General features: G+C 36.0%; 1 pseudogene; it reads left to right on the forward strand.

Annotated features, from left to right (window-relative positions):
- The first annotated feature begins 8,400 nt into the window (after nt 1-8,400).
- On the forward strand, nt 8,401-8,526 carry LOC133765010 (U2 spliceosomal RNA; annotated as a pseudogene).
- Nucleotides 8,527-9,966: the final 1,440 nt, after the last annotated feature.

Genomic DNA, 9,966 nt, shown 5'->3' on the forward strand with positions numbered 1-9,966 from the left:
CAGCATGGTGGGTTAATCTGCCACTTGCCACATCAATATCCTCTATACTTGTTGTCTTGCTTCCAATCTAACGTCCGGCTGGTGTACCTGGGATGACAGTCAATGATAGCCCAAGTGAATGGACCTCTGTCACCCATGTGGGAGACCCGAATGAATTTCCAGGCTCTTGCTTTTGGCTTGATACAGCCGTGGATATGGCAGCCATTTGGAGAGTAACTCTTTCTAGCAAATAAACTAACAAAATAAAACAAAAACTGATGGAGGCTATACACATTTTTAATTTAATTGTGATTTCAAATACAATTTACAAAATTGAATAAATTCCCATGAGATCTATCACTTATTACTCTATTGGGGAAATCATTTAGAGCAGAATCAGCATGTTCTTAGAAAATTTTAATCTTTAAGCCATAAGGGAAATCAGAGGTAGTGTGATTAACACCACCATTTTCTTGCCTTTGCACTCTGACTGAAGCCTATATTTGTCTTAAAACGTCTTTGGAGGTACAATAGCAAAAAAAATGGTCTAAAAATCTAGAGCCTAAAAATAAACCAAGTAGGTTCTTTAGAATGTAAATTCTTACAGTCAGGAATCATTGTCCTTATACATCGCCATTATTCAGCTCCTAGAACAAGGTCTAGAGAACACTGCACTAAATTGAGTTTTTGCACTCATTCAAGTGCTCTTGCCGTGGCTTCATAGGCTAATCCTCAGCCTGCGGCGCCCGGCACACAGGGTTCTAGTCCTGGTTGGGGCGCTGGATTCTGTCCCGGTCGCTCCTCTTCCTGTCCAGCTCTCTGCTGTGGCCTGGGAGTGCAGTGGAGAATGGCCCAGGTCCTTGGGCCCTGCAACCGCGTGAGAGACCAGGAGGAAGCACCTGGCTCCTGGCTTCGGATCAGCGCGGTGTGCTGGCCGCAGTGCCATTGGGGTTGAATCAACGGAAAAGGAAGACCTTTCTCTCTCTCTCTCTCTCTCTCTTACTGTCCACTCTGCCTGTACAAAAAAAAAAAAAAAAAAAAGAAAAAGAAATATCCAAATGGGTAGAAATATCTACTTAAAATATCATAATCCATCATTTTAAGTGTTTTTTAGAGTAGATCCATTTTAGTATTAGAAATAGCTGATGGGGGGTGGTGCTGTGGTGTGGTGGGTAAAGCCATCACCTGCAGTGCCAGCATCCCATATGGGTGCCAATTCGAGTCCCTGCTGCTTCACTTCTGATCCAGCTCTCTGCTATGGCCTGGGAAAGCAGTAGAAGATGACCCAAGTCCTTGGGCCCCAGAACCCATGTGGGAGACCCAGAGGAAGCTCCTGGCTCCTGGCTTCAGATTGGCACAGCTCCAGCCATTGTGGCCAATTGAGGTGTGCACCAGTGGATGGAAGACCTCTCTCTCTCTCTCTCTCTCTCTGCTTCTCCTCTCTCTGTGTAACTCTGACTTTCAAATAAATAAATAAATCTTTTTTTAAAAAAGAAATAGCTGATGGGGGCTGGCAAGTTGGCACAGTGGAATAAGCCACCATTTGTGATGCTGGCATCCCAGAGTGAGCTGCCAATTTTAGACCCAGCTACTCCGCTTCCTATCCATGTCCTTGCTAATGTGCTTGGAAGCAACAAATGATGGCTCAAGTACTTGGGCCACTGCCACTTATGTGGGAGACCCAAATGGAGTTCCTGATCCCTGGCTTTGGCTTGATACAGCCCTTGTAGCCACGGGAATTTAGGGAGTGGACCAGCAGGTGGTAGATCTCTTTCTCTCTGTCTCCTTCTCTGTCTCTCTGTTACTCTGCCTTTCAAATCATAAAATAAACCTTAAAAATCATTGTGCCACTGATCACTGAGGATCTTGTATGGATCTGAATCTAGTGACCTGAATCCATTTCTTCTTCCTCTTCCTCACTAATGTACCCATTAATGATTGATCATATTCTTCCTGGACAATGACAATGACTCCTCAGTTTGGTTTCTCTAGTTTTTCCAGTGGAATTCCAAGAGCAAAATGCAATTCTCATGGCTGGCACTGTAGCTCATCAGGTAAGGCTGCTGCCTGCAGTGCCAGCATCCCATATGGGCACCATTTTGAGTCCTGGCTGCTCCACTTTCAATCCAGCTCTCTACTATAGCCTGAGAACACAGTAGAAGATGGCCCAAGTCCTTGAGCCCCTGCACCCACATGGGAGACCTGGAGGAAGCTCCTGGCTCCTGCATTCGAATAGGGGCAGTTCTGGCCGTTTGGGCCAATTGGGGAGTGAACCTGTGGATGGAAGACCTCTCTCTATCTTTCTCCTTCTCTCTCGGTGTAACTGTGACTTTCGAATAAATAAATAAATCTTAAAAAAATGCAATTCTCTTCCTTCACAACAAAAATATATTTCTGAAATGTTGATGCTCTGACCTTTACTAGGACTTCTACCTTCAATTTTTCAGTACATGACCTGTACATGTTTCTGTGCAAACTGCTCCTTGTTTCTTCACAAAGGTAGAATCGACATGTATCTGGGTTTTCCAAATCAAGTTTTGAACATGTACTTTTCTTAAAATTTGAACTCTTTGTTTTGACTGTTTGTTTCTCTGAGCTTGGCATATATAGGTAACCAATTTATGTTTAATGAATTCATGACCACTCTAAAATTTGAGGTTAGCCAGCATGATCAAAAAACTAATACCTAACTCTAAAGTAAATATCACTTCTCCTCACTTCTATGCTATTTACTGAAATCCAGAAAACACTTCAAAGATATAGTGGTCTCCACTGCCATAAGGTGATTCATGTAGATTTGCATTTTTGAAAGCTCACACTCTTTTCATATTCCAGGTGAGGATAAAGCATAAAATAGGTGTTCCAGAGCTGTTACTACCTCAACATTGAAACTAATAGCACATTAAAAATGATAGTTGGAAACCTTGGAGATTTTGAAGTTTTTTTATGTCTTACTTTTCAGCCCTCTGCATATCCAAGTTGGTATCAAATAAATCTATGATTATTACTGTTTTTGTCTGTATAAGCATAAAGCATGGTGGGCAATTACAGAGAATAAAATACTTACAACTGCTATTGTATCCAGTGCTTTTATTTTCACAAATTTAGTTGATCCTGACTAAGGTACGCAATATTAGTGCAGATAAAATAGATGACCAATTATCCATGATTTCAATACACTTTCTTTTCTTTCTTTCAATACACTTTCTGTTCAAGCTGTGATGAGTAAACACATTTATTTAAAACTCAGCTGATGTGTTTCACATGTTTTCCAGCTCCCTTTGATCCTATAGGCAATATCCTTCAGCCATCAGCCAATGATCACTAGGTATTAATTGATACTCAGACCGATTATATCAAGTGAATCAAAATTACTACTAAAATTACTTACAGAGCAGCTAGAATAGAATTGAAGAGTCAGCAGGGAAAGAGATTACAAAGGGGCAGATAGGAAGAGACTAAAGTCTAACACAGAGAAACAGCAGAGATCTGTCTCTACCAAGTAAGTAAAAGCATAATTTCTTGCCCTAACCAGCTCCTTTAATACTCTTGTATGTACTTACCTTACAACTGTGCCATTTGCTGCTCAGTAAGTTTTCCAACTGATCTCATTCTAGCATGAGGCTTTTTTTCCAGACAGTTCTACTCATTGAAAGTCTCCAAAGAAGACACTCACTTTTACAGTTTTCCCAAAATATCTGACAACGCAGTCAAAAGTACTCTTCATTTTCAATGAGAATATTACAAACTTAACCCTTGCTCTCCCCACCAAATTCAAATACTGATGTCTTCATCCCCTGTGCCTGAGGATATGACTATTTGGAGATAAGGTCTTGTGAAAATGAGGTAACCTTAAGCAATAGTTTGGTAAGGTTTGTCCCCAGGGAGTTCATGTGATGGAGGCTTGATCTTCCATGTGGTGGTGTTCAGGTGGAGAAACTTCTAAGAGTGGGGGGCCCAATAGTAGATTATTCTGTCATTAGGGGTGCTGCCTTTAAAAGGGATTAATGCTTGTCATGTGGATAAAAGAGCAAGAGTAACTATTTTCCTATTTTTTGACTCCCTCTTAAATATACTCCTATTGTGATGCTGTTTACTCTGTTATGGTAAGCCAAGGAGGCTCTTGCCAGAGATTGACAGATGAAGCATCCTAATCTCTGACTTGTGGTCTCTATACCTAGGAATTAAATACCTGCCCCCTCCCTGCCCCATTTTAAAATTAGTACTCAGCCTCAGGTATTTTGTTATAGAAAAAGAAAATGGGCTAATATAGCTGGGTGACATTTATTCCAATCTGACTGTTGTTCTTTTAAAAAGAGGATATTTGAGCAGACTCACACAGAGGACAGACACCATGCAAACACAGGGAGAACATGTGCAGACAGGTTCTGAGAACTACTAGCCTTTTCAACTCCTGGATCTCTGACATCCAGCCTCCAGAATTGTGAGAACATAAATTTCTGTTGTTTGAACCTCAAGTTTGTGGTACTGAGCCTAGCAAACAAATGCAAGGACAAATGAATTACTATTTATAAAATAAAAAATAAAAACTTTGTTGCAAAGGATTTAGGCTAATTTTATTCTGTTCCTTATTGACACAATCAGCATGATTTTACAGCTTTCATTGTCCCTTTTGAAAAAACTTCAACCAATCACAAAAGTGTTGCTAAGTTGTTAGGCACAATGGAAGAATAAAAACAAGTGCCTTAATCAGGAAATGCTGAGTACCTGCTTTGATGAGAAAAAACACAAAGCAAAGAGATGATGCAAATACTTCTTCTCGGGGTCAAAATCTAGAAGAGGAGGAAAATATCAGTAATGTTGTAAATATATGTGGTTTCCATCCTGTTTATGAGAATCCTCAACATGGTAGATGACAGAAATAGGATGATAGACTATGAAACTGCACACAATCAACACTCTCCCAGGTTCATTATAACACAGAAGGAACAGATTAATGTTTCTAAAACACCATAATATCTTGTTTCGAATAATGAAGAATAGAAAGACAAATAAATTAAAGAAGGAAGTTGGGGTAGGTGAGTGGAGAAAGCATGTCACTCTATCATAAGTAAGGAAATTATAAAATCAGCAGAAAATGCAAAAGATGCACAATATCCCTGAGCTGCCTTACATTAATAACATTTGAAAATGATTCCTTGCGTGGAACAGATTTTCCATGAGTTGTCATGTGTCAAAATTATAATTCAACAATTTATAGCTCACATGGCCTCCTCTCTATGGGTCTCACATAAATATATCACCAAATTACTTGTTCCATCACTTTCTTTTCCATAGTACTTTGGACATACCTATACTATCATTTACCAAACTACATTATAATTACTGATCTATATGTCTTTCTCTTTCATTTGTCTGTAAGCCTAAGGATAAGACTTGAAATCTAAAATAAGAATTCAGCACATAAATGACTAGGATGACAAGCAAAGAATGGAAAGCAGGTATCTGTAGAGGTCAGGCAAAAGTGAAGAATACTTTTTTGAACACCACAGTAGACGTCCATTTGAGCTAAAATTAAAAATATATGAATAAATTGAGTGACACTTTGGAACATTCATTCATTCAACAAATATTCACTGGGGACTATTATGTTGGTTAAACTGGAGGATAATTTGAAAGTAAAAATCACATAAGGATAGTAAGAAAATGCAAAAACTAGGAAGAAAAAATGAATGAGAACAAAATACATACAAATATATTGAAAATGAAATTCTGTTTTCATCATTGCCTTAAGTGAGCAGTTCTGTCTCGTTGTCATGCTAAGCTTCCAAAATGGGCAAGTATTATATTATATCAATGCCAAACCTAACACTCAAGTAAATTCAGAGAAAGTTGTACAACAATGAGGTTTAAGTTGGTACAATTAATATAATCAATATTATTAAATTAATGTCCTTTAAGGATTTTAAGAAACCAAGATATACACATACACATTAAAATTTCATGTGTTCTTTCACATGATTCATTAGAAAGAATAATCATAATGAACCTTGGATTTATAAATTTGTTAGGGAGATATCATACATCATCACATTTCTGTTTTTACATTTTTAGTATTAAATTATGTTAAAATAATGAAACTATTGGATAAAAGAACAAAATATTAAAAATGTTGCCCTTTGTTATGGAGAACCTCTCATCTTCAAAGTACAAGCCTAAATTGAACCTTCCATTGTCCCTGTCAAGGAGATACTATTATCAAATTTTCACGGTTGGAGAAATTAAAAGACATCTGGTGGCTTTGACAAATTTGTAGACTACAAAGCACGAAGTATCCTTTCCTTGTCATTTATTCAATGACCTTAAGAAACTCATTCATCTTCTTTGATCCTCTTTTTCCTTGTTAGCAAAATAAGTTATCCTAAAATGGAGTTGAAGATTATCACTAAAATCTTCCTAAAGCTGATACCACAAATATATATGTATGTATGTGTATGTATATATATATATATATACACACACATATATATATATAAAACATTGTGATAAGGATTTGTAGATGTCTAAATTTGTGCTGTGAAAATTATATTATTTTATCCTTTCTATTAAAACTGGGTCTTAATCTCAGAGCTCAGAAATAAGCAATATTAATACTAATGGAATGACAACAATTTTTGTTTACTTTTGTTTTTGTTTTTTATTTGAGAGGCAGAGTTACAGAGAGAGAGGGAGAGAGAGAGAAAGAGAGAGAGAGAGCATCCATCTGCTGGTTCCTTCCATTTTGTTTTTCCTCTTATATTATCAGGAAAACTACATTTTGAAAAATGCCTATCATAAAGTATTTTCTTGACGTTTGTTACAATTCAAATACATCCTTTGGTTGACAGATTCTTCCTTGGGCTCACCACAAAGTCCTCACTTAGTAAAGTGAAAAATAATAGCACTGAGTGGAGGTGGTTTAAAATGACAGAGAAAATATAAGAGCTTTTTTATGGCTTTTTGTGTCCCCAGGATGCTGTATGCTGTATAGCATTTATTTATACAGCAAATATTTATTGAACTCTATATTATATACTAACCTTGTTTTATTTTTTCATAAATGGTGCTAAAATAAATTTGTTGTAAAAAGATGACTTAATGTAAGGAGAGAACAATGGTGTTCTTAAGATAGGATGCTTGGTTTTTGGTGGGCTTCCTCTCCTAGCTGAATTCCTTGTACATATTGGCTAAGAAACTCACACTATATCATCCTGGCCAGAATTACAAATAGGCTTTTTTTCCAATGAGTTTAGAAAAAGCTGAATATTGCATTAGCATGCTGAGATTAAACAGTCTTATAATTCACAAAACTGAATGCAACTATGCATAATTTATCATAACAAAAACTTACATTTTAAAGTAAAATAAAATAAGAGTATAGTCTCATTCCCAAGCTAATACAAATTACAGGATATAAAATACAGCATTTTTAGAGTTCTTCTGTTGCTCTTAAATCACAAATCTATCATGAAATATTAAAACCAAAATTTCTTTTAGCTACTTGAGATGTCTATTAATTGCTGGATTTTGGTATTTAGTTGTGTCTATCTTTTTGAGGATTTAACAGTTTTGGATAAGTCATTCTGAGTTTAAGTAAATAATAGCATCTTGCTCGGCAAGGCTAAATGAGATTAACCTAAAGGTTGAAACTATATGGCTATGCATAATAAAATTTTATCTTCAAAGATGATTACAGATGCAAAAAGCCATCCATACAAGTTTTTTTGCTAAACACAGTTCTACACTTAGATCTAGCCAAGTCTCTCCTCAGCTACTTTGGTCTCCTTGGTGATGACATAACCATGTTATTCATTGGTTTGGCTTCTGTGGAGAACCATGTTAGTGGATCACAGCTAGACCCCTGGTGCTGCTACTTGATAATTTTCATCTCTTCTGGTGGTTTCCATTTATCATTCCCAGAGTCGTAGCTTCTGTAGACCGTTTTCAGTTCTTACAAACCTTATTTCTAACCATCCTTGCTCACATATCACATCACCAGGCTTTTATCCTATGGAGACAAAATTCCTTAAATCTTCTGAGCAGGTAATAAATAGTAGGTAATGAAGAAGCCAATATGAGTAAGATATTACTCTTCTCTTAAGTACTGGTAGAAAAGAAACACTGTACATAGGATATGAATTATGTACTAGATATGAGGCTCAGAGGTTTATATGAGTAAATTTATTTAAAATTATTAAAGTAAGCTGAAGAATAACTCCTTTGATCTTTAATTCCAATTCAGCTATTTGTAAAACTAAACTGTTTGAATGCACATATTCTTGTTGATTCCCCAGAAATATCTTAGTATATCAGCTTATAGCCGTAAATTACAGCAGGTGACAACAACAATAGTTGAAAGGAAGAAGAAAGGAAGAAAGGGCGGGAATGTAAGGAAGGAATAACGGATGTAATCTGAATGATATCTCCTCTTGGCCTTTTGGCTAAGATCAAGTGTAGTATCTGTTCTTATCAGTTTAATATGAATGAAAATGTGAGAAAAGCACAGGACTTACCCAGGTTAAAGAATTATATATTTATTGAACAATTGCAATATGTCACCAATAATACGTAAATTATAAAACTTTTAGAAAAACCTTATAACCAACTTATGAACCAAGTAATATTATTTTAAAGATAAGAATACATAGAACTATAGAATCAATACTGCTCAAGTTTCTTGTCCCCTAGTATATAATAAGCGAAAGCCAGTATCCACCAATAGCAGATCTAATATTCTTTAGGTGCTTTTTAAATTGGGGGACTTACAAAACTTGAGAACATGAAACTCAAGACACTAAAGTACAGCTGCAACTGTAGAAAAACATTAAATCCCAAATGAACCTTCTAGCATTTGAGTATGGAATTGGAAGCAAAAGAATTGAGACCATCACCACCTGAGGGCTCTGGCTGTTATATAAAGCACTACATACAACAATATCATGTTATTTAATTGAATAATGTTTTCTGAGCATTTCTTCACATTTTTTTTCTTAATTTCTTCTCTTTATAAGATGCAATTCTCTCTATTTGGAATTTGAGGTACCTCTCCCAGTTCTTATCCTATTAGTTTCAAGAGCAACAGTAATTAAACATAGGAACAATATTTAGAATATCCTTTTTTAGTATTTTATGAAGTATTGGTACATACATCATCTGCACTTGGAGATCCTGCTGCATTTTATTTGACTTTACTATTTAGAATCTTCAGAAAAAAATAAATTTGAAAATTGAGTGGTAAATAAGTAGTAGTGCCTTAAAAGTTAGAAACAATAGTATTTATGGTACCTAAAATGATTCTCTGGGCTGTTTGAATTTTGCAATATATTTTATCATCCAAAGCTACCATTTTATCTGTTCTTTTAAAATCAATTTAGAACTTTTTCCAAACTCTGAAACAAATACACTAAATCTTCCAAGAGGAAAAAAAAAATACAGCTTTTTTAAAGGTACTAAAAATCCACACCATAAATATCGGAGGCTAAGAAACCTTTTAGGTTATTGATTATGCCATCTCTCAAAGGTGGAGCAATAACTGAACCAACTGAATCAGTTGCTCAGGAATAGAATGGCTATTAATATCAATTTAATATCTTTGCCCTGAGAACACAATTTGCTTTTGAGTGGATGTTGTGGTTGTTTCCAGTGGAAAGTAAATAAGCTCTCCTCTTTGAAAACATGCATTTAATAAAGAAGAATCCCTCCTATGGCTGAAGTAATATGCCTCCCCACACATCCACAGTTCAATGCTAATAAAGGGGATTATCAGGCAAACAGAAATGCAGTTTACAGTTGCAATAACTCACAACATTACCTTTTACCTCAATAAGTAAATCAAACATTTATGCCTGAAAACTATTTAAAAGTCAGCTTTTCAAGTTCTGTATTCCTTTCTGACAGCATAAAATGCATATTTTTCATAGCATGTAACAAATTTCATTATAGCTATAATACTGAAAGCTCCATCTGTTTCCACAAACAGAACATGAA

The sequence above is a fragment of the Lepus europaeus genome, chromosome 7 (assembly GCF_033115175.1).
Source record: "Lepus europaeus isolate LE1 chromosome 7, mLepTim1.pri, whole genome shotgun sequence".
Classification (NCBI taxonomy): Eukaryota; Metazoa; Chordata; class Mammalia; order Lagomorpha; family Leporidae; genus Lepus; species Lepus europaeus.